The sequence below is a fragment of the Phalangium opilio genome, unplaced genomic scaffold (genome assembly GCF_054372755.1).
Source record: "Phalangium opilio isolate 3A_F unplaced genomic scaffold, DU_Popi_V2 ptg000002l_1, whole genome shotgun sequence".
Lineage (NCBI taxonomy): Eukaryota > Metazoa > Arthropoda > Arachnida > Opiliones > Phalangiidae > Phalangium > Phalangium opilio.
In genome coordinates this window covers 10,347,943-10,363,330 of record NW_028324144.1, presented here as the reverse complement: position 1 = coordinate 10,363,330, position 15,388 = coordinate 10,347,943, and the positions used below count along the sequence as shown (strand labels likewise).

The window sequence follows — 15,388 nt, the reverse complement described above, 5'->3', positions numbered from 1 at the left end:
TAATCAAACCAAATATTTCTTTGAATTATTATCTCAAATAATATTTTTAGAATGGTTTATCAATTTAAAAATTATCATTTTACATACTTTTTGAATTTTTTTTATTAATTTCGAAAGACCCGGAAGTAAGGATAATACAATTTAAACACAATATCGTTATGCATCAAATGACGACCAAACATGCATCGGCCGGGAATCGAACCCGGATCTCCCGCGTGGCAGACGAGAATTCTACCATTGAACCACCGAGGCTCTGCAAAGAGTATAATATTGAAAAAATGGTATTTCACCTAAATATTTGATAATCAAACCAAATATTTCTTTGAATTATTATAGCGAATAATATTTTTGGAAGGGTTTATCAATTTAAAAATTATCATTTTACATACTTTTTGAATTTTTTTTATTAATTTCGAAAGACCCTGAAGTAAGAATAATACAATTTAAACACAATATCGTTATGCATCAAATGACGACCAAAACATGCATCGGCCGGGAATCGAACCCGGATCTCCCGCGTGGCAGGCGAGAACTCTAGTATTGAACCACCGAGGCTCTGCAAAGAGTAGAATATTGAAAAAATGGTATTTCACCTAAATATTTGATAATCAAACCAAATATTTCTTTGAATTATTATAGCGAATAATATTTTTGGAAGGGTTTATCAATTTAAAAATTATCATTTTACATACTTTTTGAATTTTTTTAATTAATTTCGAAAGACCCTGAAGTAAGGATAATACAATTTAAACACAATATCGTTATGCATCAAATGACGACCAAAACATGCATCGGCCGGGAATCGAAACCGAATCTCCCGCGTGGCAGGCGAGAATTCTACCATTGAACCACCGAGGCTCTGCCAAGAGTAGAATATGGAAAAATGGTATTTGACCTGAATATTTGATAATCAAACCTAATATTTCTTTGAATTATTATAGCGAATAATATTTTTGGAAGGGTTTATCAATTTAAAAATTATCATTTTACATACTTTTTGAATTTTTTTTATTAATTTCGAAAGACCCTGAAGTAAGAATAATACAATTTAAACACAATATCGTTATGCATCAAATGACGACCAAAACATGCATCGGCCGGGAATCGAACCCGGATCTCCCGCGTGGCAGGCGAGAACTCTACCATTGAACCACCGAGGCTCTGCAAAGAGTAGAATATTGAAAAAATGGTATTTCACCTAAATATTTGATAATCAAACCAAATATTTCTTTGAATTATTATAGCGAATAATATTTTTGGAAGGGTTTATCAATTTAAAAATTATCATTTTACATACTTTTTGAAATTTTTTTATTAATTTCGAAAGACCCTGAAGTAAGGATAATACAATTTAAACACAATATCGTTATGCATCAAATGACGACCAAAACATGCATCGGCCGGGAATCGAACCCGGATCTCCCGCGTGGCAGGCGAGAACTCTACCATTGAACCACCGAGGCTCTGCCAAGAGTAGAATATGGAAAAATGGTATTTGACCTGAATATTTGATAATCAAACCAAATATTTCTTTGAATTATTATCTCAAATAATATTTTTAGAAGGGTTTATCAATTTAAAAATTATCATTTTACATACTTTTTGAATTTTTTTTATTAATTTCGAAAGACCCTGAAGTAAGAATAATACAATTTAAACACAATATCGTTATGCATCAAATGACGACCAAAACATGCATCGGCCGGGAATCGAACCCGGATCTCCCCCGTGGCAGGCGAGAATTCTACCATTGAACCACCGAGGCTCTGCCGAGAGTAGAATATGGAAAAATTGTATTTCACCTGTATATTTGATAATCAAACCAAATATTTCTTTGAATTATTATCTCAAATAATATTTTTAGAAGGGTTTATCAATTTAAAAATTATCATTTTACATACTTTTTGAAATTTTTTTAATAATTTCGAAAGATCCTGAAGTAAGGATAATACAATTTAAACACAATATCGTTATGCATCAAATGACGACCAAAACATGCATCGGCCGGGAATCGAAACCGAATCTCCCGCGTGGCAGGCGAGAATTCTACCATTGAACCACCGAGGCTCTGCCAAGAGTAGAATATGGAAAAATGGTATTTGACCTGAATATTTGATAATCAAACCTAATATTTCTTTGAATTATTATAGCGAATAATATTTTTGGAAGGGTTTATCAATTTAAAAATTATCATTTTACATACTTTTTGAATTTTTTTTATTAATTTCGAAAGACCCTGAAGTAAGAATAATACAATTTAAACACAATATCGTTATGCATCAAATGACGACCAAAACATGCATCGGCCGGGAATCGAACCCGGATCTCCCGCGTGGCAGGCGAGAACTCTACCATTGAACCACCGAGGCTCTGCAAAGAGTAGAATATTGAAAAAATGGTATTTCACCTAAATATTTGATAATCAAACCAAATATTTCTTTGAATTATTATAGCGAATAATATTTTTGGAAGGGTTTATCAATTTAACAAGTTGGGAAAACCAAAATATTACCTCTCCGAGTCAAGACGACTACTTACAAACTTATTTACCCAGATATGGAAATGTTTCTTAAGTTAAAATTTATGAAATATTAAAGCAGTATACAAAGCATAGCAAATATACTGTAAATCAGACGACATTTTACATCCAAAAATGATATACTTGTACACATTAAAATCATCCGATGGGGGAGAAACGGGAAATGAAGAGATAAAACTTTGGAGGGATACTACATTTACGTGTTTGTAAAGGCCCAATTTTCTACTCCTCAACTGTATGCCCTCTATGTTCAAAGCCATATTCAAAACAGGGTTGCCATATAAACACTATCCTCTCGTTTCACCTCAACGATTTTCTTAGTTTGTCAACATGACTGTTAACGTTACATAACACCAAAGCTTATTTGTGGCTACACACACTGAAAGTAAATGCGTACCATGAAAAGCATGAAAACACGAAGCTATTATCCCATTACGATCAGACCTTTCACTGGTCTGGGCTGCGTTCAGCAGAGCTCACCAAAAAAGACAGCGGATTTTGGAAATGTTTACCGGTGAGCTCTGTCGTCATAGCTTTTCTCCGGTCATCGGTGTTTTATAAATGACGCTAGCGCAATAAAGCGTGCAAGGTACCAAGGCTTAACAAAAATTGTATGATAACATATTTATAGAGATAGATAACAACTTTTATAATTAAAATTAGAAACTAACATATCTCTTAAAATTCTCGCGTGATCAACTGGTTTCACGCCAATTAAATAGCTATAGTCCCATAGAGCTATTTGTATTGATTCATCCATGGTTTTTTCGCCAAGCTGAGAACTACACGTTTTACGTCACGTTATCCAAAAAGCCGACTATTTTCTTTGAAGACCGCGCTAGCTCAGCGCTAAGCACCGTGACGTCAAAATTCAAAAACAAAATCCCGTTATGTAGGACACTGCTAACAGCGCTGGGCTCTGCTGAACGCGGCCCAGATTTCCACCATGATTATATAATCTAAGCCTAATTATTTAATAGTGTATTTAACTTTCGGCTCACTCTGAACCGTTAATGTCTCTGCATTACAGAAACGAAAACCAAACCCAAGCGTTTACTTTTTGGTTCACTAGGCCTATTAACAAATAATAGTTCATTTGACCAACATTGTAGCGTTGCGCTTGTATTCACTTTAGGAAGGATTATGCTATAAACAGATGTAGTATAGCTTAAGTAATATATAAACATCCATTTTAAATAATAATATTAAAAAAATCTTTGGAATATCAAAATGAAATAGAGCTTTAAAGCTACAAAAGTACTAAATGCATCATAATTACGAAAAATATTTCCACATATTCATTTTATATTATGGAAAACGGGAATATTAAGGTTCTGAAGGATTTCTTTACACATCAAAACAAAAACGAACTTCTAACGCAGCGCACTAGTGTAACAACGGACGGACACATAAAGACAAACACATAGACTACTGTTTTACCCTTTCCGTATTAATTTTGAGTTTAGAGACATGATTATCTTAAATATTAAAATAAATATAATTAATATTAAATATTTTCTTCGATAGTTGTTCGCCTTATTGAGCGTTACATCGTTTTGAAAAAGAATAATTAAACATTCTTGAGAGACTTGACTAATATTGGCGTTTGAAATGAAGCATACGCCGGTTGCGTCGCCTTACTCAAATAGGTAGTATATAAGGGTGTCGAATCGCAGCTATGGATAAGAACAGCGCAATTGCGTGAACCTCTGGTGGAAGCCCCACCTTTGGGAGGCCGGACGTTTCTCGTAACCCTGGCCGATCGCCGCGTATGTCTTAACCTTAACGATGATGATGGAGTAGAAGCCAGGAGTACAGACTGGTGTCCATGTGGGATGGACAAAAACAAAGACCAGAAGATGGTGGTGTTAGAAGCCAGGTGTACAGACTGGTGTCCATGTGGGATGGACAAAAACAAAGACCAGAAGATGGTGGTGTTAGAAGCCAGGTGTACAGACTGGTGTCCATGTGCGATGGACAAAGAGCAGATGACGGTGGTGATTAGAAGCCAGTGTGTACAGACTGGTGTCCATGTGGGATGGACAAAGACCACAAGAGGGTGGGGACTAGAAGCCAGTGTGTACAAACTGGTGTCCATGTGGGATGGACAAAAAGCAGCAGACGATTGTGATGAGAAGCCAGTGTGTACAGACTGGTGTCCATGTGGGATGGACTAAGACCAGAGGCTGGTGATGTTAGACAGTCAATGGAGTAATAGCCTGTAAGTGTAATACAATTTTCGAAATTTCCGGAAATTGAGAACACGTTTGCTCCGATTTGCAAACTGCGAACGCGGTCACGTGGGTATAACAACAGACAGACACACACACACACACACCCACACACACACACACACACACACAGACACGTCGAAATTAGAACCTCTCCGTGACATACGTCACTCGGAGAGGTAAAAATTATCATTTTACATACTTTTTGAATTTTTTTAATTAATTTCGAAAGACCCTGAAGTAAGGATAATACAATTTAAACACAATATCGTTATGCATCAAATGACGACCAAAACATGCATCGGCCGGGAATCGAAACCGAATCTCCCGCGTGGCAGGCGAGAATTCTACCATTGAACCACCGAGGCTCTGCCAAGAGTAGAATATGGAAAAATGGTATTTGACCTGAATATTTGATAATCAAACCTAATATTTCTTTGAATTATTATAGCGAATAATATTTTTGGAAGGGTTTATCAATTTAAAAATTATCATTTTACATACTTTTTGAATTTTTTTTATTAATTTCGAAAGACCCTGAAGTAAGAATAATACAATTTAAACACAATATCGTTATGCATCAAATGACGACCAAAACATGCATCGGCCGGGAATCGAACCCGGATCTCCCGCGTGGCAGGAAAGATCTCTACCATTGAACCACCGAGGCTCTGCAAAGAGTCGAATATTGAAAAAATGGTATTTCACCTAAATATTTGATAATCAAACCAAATATTTCTTTGAATTATTAAAGCGAAAAATATTTTTGGAAGGGTTTATCAATTAAAAAATTATCATTTTACATACTTTTTGAAATTTTTTTATTAATTTCGAAAGTCCCTGAAGTAAGGATAATACAATTTAAACACAATATCGTTATGCATCAAATGACGACCAAAACATGCATCGGCCGGGAATCGAACCCGGATCTCCCGCGTGGCAGACGAGAATTCTACCATTGAACCACCGAGGCTCTGCCGAGAGTAGAATATGGAAAAATTGTATTTCACCTGTATATTTGATAATCAAACCAAATATTTCTTTGAATTATTATCTCAAATAATATTTTTAGAAGGGTTTATCAATTTAAAAATTATCATTTTACATACTTTTTGAAAATTTTTTAATAATTTCGAAAGATCCTGAAGTAAGGATAATACAATTTAAACACAATATCGTTATGCATCAAATGACGACCAAAACATGCATCGGCCGGGAATCGAACCCGGATCTCCCGCGTGGCAGGCGAGAACTCTACCATTGAAATACCGAGGCTCTGCCAAGAGTAGAATATGGAAAAATGGTATTTGACCAGAATATTTGATAATCAAACCAAATATTTCTTTGAATTATTATCTCAAATAATATTTTTAGAATTGTTTATCAATTTAAAAATTATCATTTTACATACTTTTTGAATTTTTTTTATTAATTTCGAAAGACCCTGAAGTAAGAATAATACAATTTAAACACAATATCGTTATGCATCAAATGACGACCAAAACATGCATCGGCCGGGAATCGAACCCGGATCTCCCGCGTGGCAGGCGAGAATTCTACCATTGAACCACCGATGCTCTGCAAAGAGTAGAATATGGAAAGAATGGTATTGCACCTGAATATTTGATAATCAAACCAAATATTTCTTTGAATTATTATAGCGAATAATATTCTTGGAAGGGTTTATCAATTTAAAAATTATCATTTTACATACTTTTTGAAATTTTTTTATTAATTTCGAAAGACCCTGAAGTAAGGATAATACAATTTAAACACAATATCGTTATGCATCAAATGACGACCAAAACATGCATCGGCCGGGAATCGAACCCGGATCTCCCGCGTGGCAGGCGAGAACTCTACCATTGAACCACCGAGGCTCTGCCAAGAGTAGAATATGGAAAAATGGTATTTGACCTGAATATTTGATAATCAAACCAAATATTTCTTTGAATTATTATCTCAATTAATATTTTTAGAAGGGTTTATCAATTTAAAAATTATCATTTTACATACTTTTTGAATTTTTTTTATTAATTTCGAAAGACCCTGAAGTAAGAATAATACAATTTAAACACAATATCGTTATGCATCAAATGACGACCAAAACATGCATCGGCCGGGAATCGAACCCGGATCTCCCCCGTGGCAGGCGAGAATTCTACCATTGAACCACCGAGGCTCTGCCGAGAGTAGAATATGGAAAAATTGTATTTCACCTGTATATTTGATAATCAAACCAAATATTTCTTTGAATTATTATCTCAAATAATATTTTTAGAAGGGTTTATCAATTTAAAAATTATCATTTTACATACTTTTTGAAATTTTTTTAATAATTTCGAAAGATCCTGAAGTAAGGATAATACAATTTAAACACAATATCGTTATGCATCAAATGACGACCAAAACATGCATCGGCCGGGAATCGAACCCGGATCTCCCGCGTGGCAGGCAAGAACTCTACCATTGAACCACCGAGGCTCTGACAAGAGTAGAATATGGAAAAATGGTATTTGACCTGAATATTTGATAATCAAACCAAATATTTCTTTGAATTATTATCTCAAATAATATTTTTAGAATGGTTTATCAATTTAAAAATTATCATTTTACATACTTTTTGAATTTTTTTTATTAATTTCGAAAGACCCGGAAGTAAGGATAATACAATTTAAACACAATATCGTTATGCATCAAATGACGACCAAACATGCATCGGCCGGGAATCGAACCCGGATCTCCCGCGTGGCAGACGAGAATTCTACCATTGAACCACCGAGGCTCTGCAAAGAGTATAATATTGAAAAAATGGTATTTCACCTAAATATTTGATAATCAAACCAAATATTTCTTTGAATTATTATAGCGAATAATATTTTTGGAAGGGTTTATCAATTTAAAAATTATCATTTTACATACTTTTTGAATTTTTTTTATTAATTTCGAAAGACCCTGAAGTAAGAATAATACAATTTAAACACAATATCGTTATGCATCAAATGACGACCAAAACATGCATCGGCCGGGAATCGAACCCGGATCTCCCGCGTGGCAGGCGAGAACTCTACCATTGAACCACCGAGGCTCTGCAAAGAGTAGAATATTGAAAAAATGGTATTTCACCTAAATATTTGATAATCAAACCAAATATTTCTTTGAATTATTATAGCGAATAATATTTTTGGAAGGGTTTATCAATTTAAAAATTATCATTTTACATACTTTTTGAATTTTTTTAATTAATTTCGAAAGACCCTGAAGTAAGGATAATACAATTTAAACACAATATCGTTATGCATCAAATGACGACCAAAACATGCATCGGCCGGGAATCGAAACCGAATCTCCCGCGTGGCAGGCGAGAATTCTACCATTGAACCACCGAGGCTCTGCCAAGAGTAGAATATGGAAAAATGGTATTTGACCTGAATATTTGATAATCAAACCTAATATTTCTTTGAATTATTATAGCGAATAATATTTTTGGAAGGGTTTATCAATTTAAAAATTATCATTTTACATACTTTTTGAATTTTTTTTATTAATTTCGAAAGACCCTGAAGTAAGAATAATACAATTTTAACACAATATCGTTATGCATCAAATGACGACCAAAACATGCATCGGCCGGGAATCGAACCCGGATCTCCCGCGTGGCAGGAAAGATCTCTACCATTGAACCACCGAGGCTCTGCCGAGAGTAGAATATGGAAAAATTGTATTTCACCTGTATATTTGATAATCAAACCAAATATTTCTTTGAATTATTATCTCAAATAATATTTTTAGAAGGGTTTATCAATTTAAAAATTATCATTTTACATACTTTTTGAATTTTTTTTATTAATTTCGAAAGACCCTGAAGTAAGAATAATACAATTTAAACACAATATCGTTATGCATCAAATGACGACCAAAACATGCATCGGCCGGGAATCGAACCCGGATCTCCCTCGTGGCAGGCGAGAATTCTACCATTGAACCACCGAGGCTCTGCCGAGAGTAGAATATGGAAAAATTGTATTTCACCTGTATATTTGATAATCAAACCAAATATTTCTTTGAATTATTATCTCAAATAATATTTTTAGAAGGGTTTATCAATTTAAAAATTATCATTTTACATACTTTTTGAAATTTTTTTAATAATTTCGAAAGATCCTGAAGTAAGGATAATACAATTTAAACACAATATCGTTATGCATCAAATGACGACCAAAACATGCATCGGCCGGGAATCGAACCCGGATCTCCCGCGTGGCAGGCGAGAACTCTACCATTGAACCACCGAGGCTCTGACAAGAGTAGAATATGGAAAAATGGTATTTGACCTGAATATTTGATAATCAAACCAAATATTTCTTTGAATTATTATCTCAAATAATATTTTTAGAATGGTTTATCAATTTAAAAATTATCATTTTACATACTTTTTGAATTTTTTTTATTAATTTCGAAAGACCCGGAAGTAAGGATAATACAATTTAAACACAATATCGTTATGCATCAAATGTCGACCAAACATGCATCGGCCGGGAATCGAACCCGGATCTCCCGCGTGGCAGACGAGAATTCTACCATTGAACCACCGAGGCTCTGCAAAGAGTATAATATTGAAAAAATGGTATTTCACCTAAATATTTGATAATCAAACCAAATATTTCTTTGAATTATTATAGCGAATAATATTTTTGGAAGGGTTTATCAATTTAAAAATTATCATTTTACATACTTTTTGAATTTTTTTTATTAATTTCGAAAGACCCTGAAGTAAGAATAATACAATTTAAACACAATATCGTTATGCATCAAATGACGACCAAAACATGCATCGGCCGGGAATCGAACCCAGATCTCCCGCGTGGCAGGCGAGAACTCTACCATTGAACCACCGAGGCTCTGCAAAGAGTAGAATATTGAAAAAATGGTATTTCACCTAAATATTTGATAATCAAACCAAATATTTCTTTGAATTATTATAGCGAATAATATTTTTGGAAGGGTTTATCAATTTAAAAATTATCATTTTACATACTTTTTGAATTTTTTTAATTAATTTCGAAAGACCCTGAAGTAAGGATAATACAATTTAAACACAATATCGTTATGCATCAAATGACGACCAAAGCATGCATCGGCCGGGAATCGAACCCGGATCTCCCGCGTGGCAGGCGAGAATTCTACCATTGAACCACCGAGGCTCTGCCAAGAGTAGAATATGGAAAAATGGTATTTGACCTGAATGTTTGATAATCAAACCTAATATTTCTTTGAATTATTATAGCGAATAATATTTTTGGAAGGGTTTATCAATTTAAAAATTATCATTTTACATACTTTTTGAAATTTTTTTATTAATTTCGAAAGACCCTGAAGTAAGGATAATACAATTTAAACACAATATCGTTATGCATCAAATGACGACCAAAACATGCATCGGCCGGGAATCGAACCCGGATCTCCCGCGTGGCAGGCGAGAATTCTACCATTGAACCACCGATGCTCTTGAAAGAGTAGAATATGGAAAGAATGGTATTGCACCTGAATATTTGATAATCAAACCAAATATTTCTTTGAATTATTATAGCGAATAATATTTTTGGATGGGTTTATCAATTTAAAAATTATCATTTTACATACTTTTTGAAATTTTTTTAATAATTTCGAAATACCCTGAAGTAAGGATAATACAATTTAAACACAATATCGTTATGCATCAAATGACGACCAAAACATGCATCGGCCGGGAATCGAACCCGGATCTCCCGCGTGGCAGGCGAGAACTCTACCATTGAACCACCGAGGCTCTGCCAAGAGTAGAATATGGAAAAATGGTATTTGACCTGAATATTTGATAATCAAACCAAATATTTCTTTGAATTATTATCTCAAATAATATTTTAAGAAGGGTTTATCAATTTAAAAATTATCATTTTACATACTTTTTGAATTTTTTTTATTAATTTCGAAAGACCCTGAAGTAAGGATAATACAATTTAAACACAATATCGTTATGCATCAAATGACGACCAAAACATGCATCGGCCGGGAATCGAACCCGGATCTCCCGCGTGGCAGGCGAGAATTCTACCATTGAACCACCGATGCTCTTGAAAGAGTAGAATATGGAAAGAATGGTATTGCACCTGAATATTTGATAATCAAACCAAATATTTCTTTGAATTATTATAGCGAATAATATTTTTGGATGGGTTTATCAATTTAAAAATTATTATTTTACATACTTTTTGAAATTTTTTTATTAATTTCGAAAGACCCGGAAGTAAGGATAATACAATTTAAACACAATATCGTTATGCATCAAATGACGACCAAAACATGCATCGGCCGGGAATCGAACCCGGATCTCCCGCGTGGCAGACGAGAATTCTACCATTGAACCACCGAGGCTCTGCAAAGAGTATAATATTGAAAAAATGGTATTTCACCTAAATATTTGATAATCAAACCAAATATTTCTTTGAATTATTATAGCGAATAATATTTTTGGAAGGGTTTATCAATTTAAAAATTATCATTTTACATACTTTTTGAATTTTTTTAATTAATTTCGAAAGACCCTGAAGTAAGGATAATACAATTTAAACACAATATCGTTATGCATCAAATGACGACCAAAGCATGCATCGGCCGGGAATCGAACCCGGATCTCCCGCGTGGCAGGCGAGAATTCTACCAATGAACCACCGAGGCTCTGCCAAGAGTAGAATATGGAAAAATGGTATTTGACCTGAATGTTTGATAATCAAACCTAATATTTCTTTGAATTATTATAGCGAATAATATTTTTGGAAGGGTTTATCAATTTAAAAATTATCATTTTACATACTTTTTGAAATTTTTTTATTAATTTCGAAAGACCCTGAAGTAAGGATAATACAATTTAAACACAATATCGTTATGCATCAAATGACGACCAAAACATGCATCGGCCGGGAATCGAACCCGGATCTCCCGCGTGGCAGGCGAGAATTCTACCATTGAACCACCGATGCTCTTGAAAGAGTAGAATATGGAAAGAATGGTATTGCACCTGAATATTTGATAATCAAACCAAATATTTCTTTGAATTATTATAGCGAATAATATTTTTGGATGGGTTTATCAATTTAAAAATTATCATTTTACATACTTTTTGAAATTTTTTTAATAATTTCGAAATACCCTGAAGTAAGGATAATACAATTTAAACACAATATCGTTATGCATCAAATGACGACCAAAACATGCATCGGCCGGGAATCGAACCCGGATCTCCCGCGTGGCAGGCGAGAACTCTACCATTGAACCACCGAGGCTCTGCCAAGAGTAGAATATGGAAAAATGGTATTTGACCTGAATATTTGATAATCAAACCAAATATTTCTTTGAATTATTATCTCAAATAATATTTTAAGAAGGGTTTATCAATTTAAAAATTATCATTTTACATACTTTTTGAATTTTTTTTATTAATTTCGAAAGACCCTGAAGTAAGGATAATACAATTTAAACACAATATCGTTATGCATCAAATGACGACCAAAACATGCATCGGCCGGGAATCGAACCCGGATCTCCCGCGTGGCAGGCGAGAATTCTACCATTGAACCACCGATGCTCTTGAAAGAGTAGAATATGGAAAGAATGGTATTGCACCTGAATATTTGATAATCAAACCAAATATTTCTTTGAATTATTATAGCGAATAATATTTTTGGATGGGTTTATCAATTTAAAAATTATCATTTTACATACTTTTTGAAATTTTTTTAATAATTTCGAAATACCCTGAAGTAAGGATAATACAATTTAAACACAATATCGTTATGCATCAAATGACGACCAAAACATGCATCGGCCGGGAATCGAACCCGGATCTCCCGCGTGGCAGGCGAGAACTCTACCATTGAACCACCGAGGCTCTGCCAAGAGTAGAATATGGAAAAATGGTATTTGACCTGAATATTTGATAATCAAACCAAATATTTCTTTGAATTATTATCTCAAATAATATTTTAAGAAGGGTTTATCAATTTAAAAATTATCATTTTACATACTTTTTGAATTTTTTTTATTAATTTCGAAAGACCCTGAAGTAAGGATAATACAATTTAAACACAATATCGTTATGCATCAAATGACGACCAAAACATGCATCGGCCGGGAATCGAACCCGGATCTCCCGCGTGGCAGGCGAGAAATCTACCATTGAACCACCGATGCTCTGCAAAGAGTAGAATATGGAAAGAATGGTATTGCACCTGAATATTTGATAATCAAACCAAATATTTCTTTGAATTATTATAGCGAATAATATTTTTGGATGGGTTTATCAATTTAAAAATTATCATTTTACATACTTTTTGAAATTTTTTTATTAATTTCGAAAGACCCGGAAGTAAGGATAATACAATTTAAACACAATATCGTTATGCATCAAATGACGACCAAAACATGCATCGGCCGGGAATCGAACCCGGATCTCCCGCGTGGCAGACGAGAATTCTACCATTGAACCACCGAGGCTCTGCAAAGAGTATAATATTGAAAAAATGGTATTTCACCTAAATATTTGATAATCAAACCAAATATTTCTTTGAATTATTATAGCGAATAATATTTTTGGAAGGGTTTATCAATTTAAAAATTATCATTTTACATACTTTTTGAATTTTTTTAATTAATTTCGAAAGACCCTGAAGTAAGGATAATACAATTTAAACACAATATCGTTATGCATCAAATGACGACCAAAACATGCATCGGCCGGGAATCGAACCCGGATCTCCCGCGTGGCAGGCGAGAATTCTACCATTGAACCACCGAGGCTCTGCCAAGAGTAGAATATGGAAAAATGGTATTTGACCTGAATGTTTGATAATCAAACCTAATATTTCTTTGAATTATTATAGCGAATAATATTTTTGGAAGGGTTTATCAATTTAAAAATTATCATTTTACATACTTTTTGAAATTTTTTTATTAATTTCGAAAGACCCTGAAGTAAGGATAATACAATTTAAACACAATATCGTTATGCATCAAATGACGACCAAAACATGCATCGGCCGGGAATCGAACCCGGATCTCCCGCGTGGCAGGCGAGAATTCTACCATTGAACCACCGATGCTCTTGAAAGAGTAGAATATGGAAAAATGGTATTTGACCTGAATGTTTGATAATCAAACCAAATATTTCTTTGAATTATTATAGCGAATAATATTTTTGGATGGGTTTATCAATTTAAAAATTATCATTTTACATACTTTTTGAAATTTTTTTAATAATTTCGAAATACCCTGAAGTAAGGATAATTCAATTTAAACACAATATCGTTATGCATCAAATGACGACCAAAACATGCATCGGCCGGGAATCGAACCCGGATCTCCCGCGTGGCAGGCGAGAACTCTACCATTGAACCACCGAGGCTCTGCCAAGAGTAGAATATGGAAAAATGGTATTTGACCTGAATATTTGATAATCAAACCAAATATTTCTTTGAATTATTATCTCAAATAATATTTTAAGAAGGGTTTATCAATTTAAAAATTATCATTTTACATACTTTTTGAATTTTTTTTATTAATTTCGAAAGACCCTGAAGTAAGGATAATACAATTTAAACACAATATCGTTATGCATCAAATGACGACCAAAACATGCATCGGCCGGGAATCGAACCCGGATCTCCCGCGTGGCAGGCGAGAAATCTACCATTGAACCACCGATGCTCTGCAAAGAGTAGAATATGGAAAGAATGGTATTGCACCTGAATATTTGATAATCAAACCAAATATTTCTTTGAATTATTATAGCGAATAATATTTTTGGATGGGTTTATCAATTTAAAAATTATCATTTTACATACTTTTTGAAATTTTTTTATTAATTTCGAAAGACCCGGAAGTAAGGATAATACAATTTAAACACAATATCGTTATGCATCAAATGACGACCAAAACATGCATCGGCCGGGAATCGAACCCGGATCTCCCGCGTGGCAGACGAGAATTCTACCATTGAACCACCGAGGCTCTGCAAAGAGTAGAATATTGAAAAAATGGTATTTCACCTCAATATTTGATAATCAAACCAAATATTTCTTTGAATTATTATCTCAAATAATATTTTTAGAAGGGTTTATCAATTTAAAAATTATCATTTTACATACTTTTTGAAGTTTTTTTAATAATTTCGAAAGACCCTGAAGTAAGGATAATACAATGTAAACACAATATCGTTATGCATCAAATGAAGACCAAAACATGCATCGGCCGGGAATCGAACCCGGATCTCCCGCGTGGCAGGCGAGAATTCTACCATTGAACCACCGATGCTCTGCAAAGAGTAGAATATGGAAAGTATGGTATTGCACCTGAATATTTGATAATCAAACCAAATATTTCTTTGAATTATTATAGCGACTAATATATTTGGAAGGGTTTATCAATTTAAAAATTATCATTTTACATACTTTTTGAATTTTTTTAATTAATTTCGAAAGACCCTGAAGTAAGAATAATACAATTTAAACACAATATCGTTATGCATTAAATGACGACCAAAACATGCATCGGCCGGGAATCAACCCGGATCTCCCGCGTCGCA

General features: G+C 33.9%; 35 non-coding genes across 35 annotated transcripts; all 35 read right to left on the bottom strand.

Moving 5' to 3' along the window:
- Positions 1-181: 181 nt before the first annotated feature.
- On the bottom strand, positions 182-252 carry TRNAG-GCC (transfer RNA glycine (anticodon GCC)). The gene has a single exon. It is a non-coding gene; the product is annotated as a tRNA-Gly (tRNA).
- Positions 253-1,089: 837 nt separating this feature from the next.
- TRNAG-GCC (transfer RNA glycine (anticodon GCC)) lies at positions 1,090-1,160 on the bottom strand. The gene has a single exon. It is a non-coding gene; the product is annotated as a tRNA-Gly (tRNA).
- Positions 1,161-1,392: 232 nt separating this feature from the next.
- On the bottom strand, positions 1,393-1,463 carry TRNAG-GCC (transfer RNA glycine (anticodon GCC)). Its single transcript has one exon. It is a non-coding gene; the product is annotated as a tRNA-Gly (tRNA).
- A 231-nt stretch (positions 1,464-1,694) lies between these two features.
- On the bottom strand, positions 1,695-1,765 carry TRNAG-GCC (transfer RNA glycine (anticodon GCC)). Its single transcript has one exon. It is a non-coding gene; the product is annotated as a tRNA-Gly (tRNA).
- A 533-nt stretch (positions 1,766-2,298) lies between these two features.
- TRNAG-GCC (transfer RNA glycine (anticodon GCC)) lies at positions 2,299-2,369 on the bottom strand. The gene has a single exon. It is a non-coding gene; the product is annotated as a tRNA-Gly (tRNA).
- Positions 2,370-5,672: 3,303 nt separating this feature from the next.
- TRNAG-GCC (transfer RNA glycine (anticodon GCC)) lies at positions 5,673-5,743 on the bottom strand. Its single transcript has one exon. It is a non-coding gene; the product is annotated as a tRNA-Gly (tRNA).
- Positions 5,744-5,974: 231 nt separating this feature from the next.
- On the bottom strand, positions 5,975-6,045 carry TRNAG-GCC (transfer RNA glycine (anticodon GCC)). The gene has a single exon. It is a non-coding gene; the product is annotated as a tRNA-Gly (tRNA).
- Positions 6,046-6,276: 231 nt separating this feature from the next.
- Positions 6,277-6,347, bottom strand: TRNAG-GCC (transfer RNA glycine (anticodon GCC)). The gene has a single exon. It is a non-coding gene; the product is annotated as a tRNA-Gly (tRNA).
- Positions 6,348-6,579: 232 nt separating this feature from the next.
- Positions 6,580-6,650, bottom strand: TRNAG-GCC (transfer RNA glycine (anticodon GCC)). Its single transcript has one exon. It is a non-coding gene; the product is annotated as a tRNA-Gly (tRNA).
- Positions 6,651-6,881: 231 nt separating this feature from the next.
- Positions 6,882-6,952, bottom strand: TRNAG-GCC (transfer RNA glycine (anticodon GCC)). Its single transcript has one exon. It is a non-coding gene; the product is annotated as a tRNA-Gly (tRNA).
- A 231-nt stretch (positions 6,953-7,183) lies between these two features.
- On the bottom strand, positions 7,184-7,254 carry TRNAG-GCC (transfer RNA glycine (anticodon GCC)). Its single transcript has one exon. It is a non-coding gene; the product is annotated as a tRNA-Gly (tRNA).
- Positions 7,255-7,484: 230 nt separating this feature from the next.
- Positions 7,485-7,555, bottom strand: TRNAG-GCC (transfer RNA glycine (anticodon GCC)). Its single transcript has one exon. It is a non-coding gene; the product is annotated as a tRNA-Gly (tRNA).
- A 232-nt stretch (positions 7,556-7,787) lies between these two features.
- TRNAG-GCC (transfer RNA glycine (anticodon GCC)) lies at positions 7,788-7,858 on the bottom strand. Its single transcript has one exon. It is a non-coding gene; the product is annotated as a tRNA-Gly (tRNA).
- Positions 7,859-8,694: 836 nt separating this feature from the next.
- On the bottom strand, positions 8,695-8,765 carry TRNAG-GCC (transfer RNA glycine (anticodon GCC)). Its single transcript has one exon. It is a non-coding gene; the product is annotated as a tRNA-Gly (tRNA).
- A 231-nt stretch (positions 8,766-8,996) lies between these two features.
- On the bottom strand, positions 8,997-9,067 carry TRNAG-GCC (transfer RNA glycine (anticodon GCC)). Its single transcript has one exon. It is a non-coding gene; the product is annotated as a tRNA-Gly (tRNA).
- Positions 9,068-9,297: 230 nt separating this feature from the next.
- On the bottom strand, positions 9,298-9,368 carry TRNAG-GCC (transfer RNA glycine (anticodon GCC)). Its single transcript has one exon. It is a non-coding gene; the product is annotated as a tRNA-Gly (tRNA).
- Positions 9,369-9,600: 232 nt separating this feature from the next.
- TRNAG-GCC (transfer RNA glycine (anticodon GCC)) lies at positions 9,601-9,671 on the bottom strand. The gene has a single exon. It is a non-coding gene; the product is annotated as a tRNA-Gly (tRNA).
- A 232-nt stretch (positions 9,672-9,903) lies between these two features.
- Positions 9,904-9,974, bottom strand: TRNAG-GCC (transfer RNA glycine (anticodon GCC)). Its single transcript has one exon. It is a non-coding gene; the product is annotated as a tRNA-Gly (tRNA).
- Positions 9,975-10,205: 231 nt separating this feature from the next.
- On the bottom strand, positions 10,206-10,276 carry TRNAG-GCC (transfer RNA glycine (anticodon GCC)). Its single transcript has one exon. It is a non-coding gene; the product is annotated as a tRNA-Gly (tRNA).
- A 232-nt stretch (positions 10,277-10,508) lies between these two features.
- TRNAG-GCC (transfer RNA glycine (anticodon GCC)) lies at positions 10,509-10,579 on the bottom strand. The gene has a single exon. It is a non-coding gene; the product is annotated as a tRNA-Gly (tRNA).
- A 231-nt stretch (positions 10,580-10,810) lies between these two features.
- On the bottom strand, positions 10,811-10,881 carry TRNAG-GCC (transfer RNA glycine (anticodon GCC)). The gene has a single exon. It is a non-coding gene; the product is annotated as a tRNA-Gly (tRNA).
- A 232-nt stretch (positions 10,882-11,113) lies between these two features.
- TRNAG-GCC (transfer RNA glycine (anticodon GCC)) lies at positions 11,114-11,184 on the bottom strand. The gene has a single exon. It is a non-coding gene; the product is annotated as a tRNA-Gly (tRNA).
- A 232-nt stretch (positions 11,185-11,416) lies between these two features.
- On the bottom strand, positions 11,417-11,487 carry TRNAG-GCC (transfer RNA glycine (anticodon GCC)). The gene has a single exon. It is a non-coding gene; the product is annotated as a tRNA-Gly (tRNA).
- Positions 11,488-11,718: 231 nt separating this feature from the next.
- On the bottom strand, positions 11,719-11,789 carry TRNAG-GCC (transfer RNA glycine (anticodon GCC)). Its single transcript has one exon. It is a non-coding gene; the product is annotated as a tRNA-Gly (tRNA).
- A 232-nt stretch (positions 11,790-12,021) lies between these two features.
- TRNAG-GCC (transfer RNA glycine (anticodon GCC)) lies at positions 12,022-12,092 on the bottom strand. The gene has a single exon. It is a non-coding gene; the product is annotated as a tRNA-Gly (tRNA).
- A 231-nt stretch (positions 12,093-12,323) lies between these two features.
- TRNAG-GCC (transfer RNA glycine (anticodon GCC)) lies at positions 12,324-12,394 on the bottom strand. The gene has a single exon. It is a non-coding gene; the product is annotated as a tRNA-Gly (tRNA).
- Positions 12,395-12,626: 232 nt separating this feature from the next.
- TRNAG-GCC (transfer RNA glycine (anticodon GCC)) lies at positions 12,627-12,697 on the bottom strand. Its single transcript has one exon. It is a non-coding gene; the product is annotated as a tRNA-Gly (tRNA).
- A 231-nt stretch (positions 12,698-12,928) lies between these two features.
- TRNAG-GCC (transfer RNA glycine (anticodon GCC)) lies at positions 12,929-12,999 on the bottom strand. Its single transcript has one exon. It is a non-coding gene; the product is annotated as a tRNA-Gly (tRNA).
- A 232-nt stretch (positions 13,000-13,231) lies between these two features.
- On the bottom strand, positions 13,232-13,302 carry TRNAG-GCC (transfer RNA glycine (anticodon GCC)). Its single transcript has one exon. It is a non-coding gene; the product is annotated as a tRNA-Gly (tRNA).
- A 232-nt stretch (positions 13,303-13,534) lies between these two features.
- TRNAG-GCC (transfer RNA glycine (anticodon GCC)) lies at positions 13,535-13,605 on the bottom strand. Its single transcript has one exon. It is a non-coding gene; the product is annotated as a tRNA-Gly (tRNA).
- Positions 13,606-13,836: 231 nt separating this feature from the next.
- Positions 13,837-13,907, bottom strand: TRNAG-GCC (transfer RNA glycine (anticodon GCC)). Its single transcript has one exon. It is a non-coding gene; the product is annotated as a tRNA-Gly (tRNA).
- Positions 13,908-14,138: 231 nt separating this feature from the next.
- TRNAG-GCC (transfer RNA glycine (anticodon GCC)) lies at positions 14,139-14,209 on the bottom strand. The gene has a single exon. It is a non-coding gene; the product is annotated as a tRNA-Gly (tRNA).
- A 231-nt stretch (positions 14,210-14,440) lies between these two features.
- Positions 14,441-14,511, bottom strand: TRNAG-GCC (transfer RNA glycine (anticodon GCC)). Its single transcript has one exon. It is a non-coding gene; the product is annotated as a tRNA-Gly (tRNA).
- Positions 14,512-14,743: 232 nt separating this feature from the next.
- TRNAG-GCC (transfer RNA glycine (anticodon GCC)) lies at positions 14,744-14,814 on the bottom strand. The gene has a single exon. It is a non-coding gene; the product is annotated as a tRNA-Gly (tRNA).
- A 232-nt stretch (positions 14,815-15,046) lies between these two features.
- On the bottom strand, positions 15,047-15,117 carry TRNAG-GCC (transfer RNA glycine (anticodon GCC)). The gene has a single exon. It is a non-coding gene; the product is annotated as a tRNA-Gly (tRNA).
- Between the last annotated feature and the right edge of the window lie 271 nt (positions 15,118-15,388).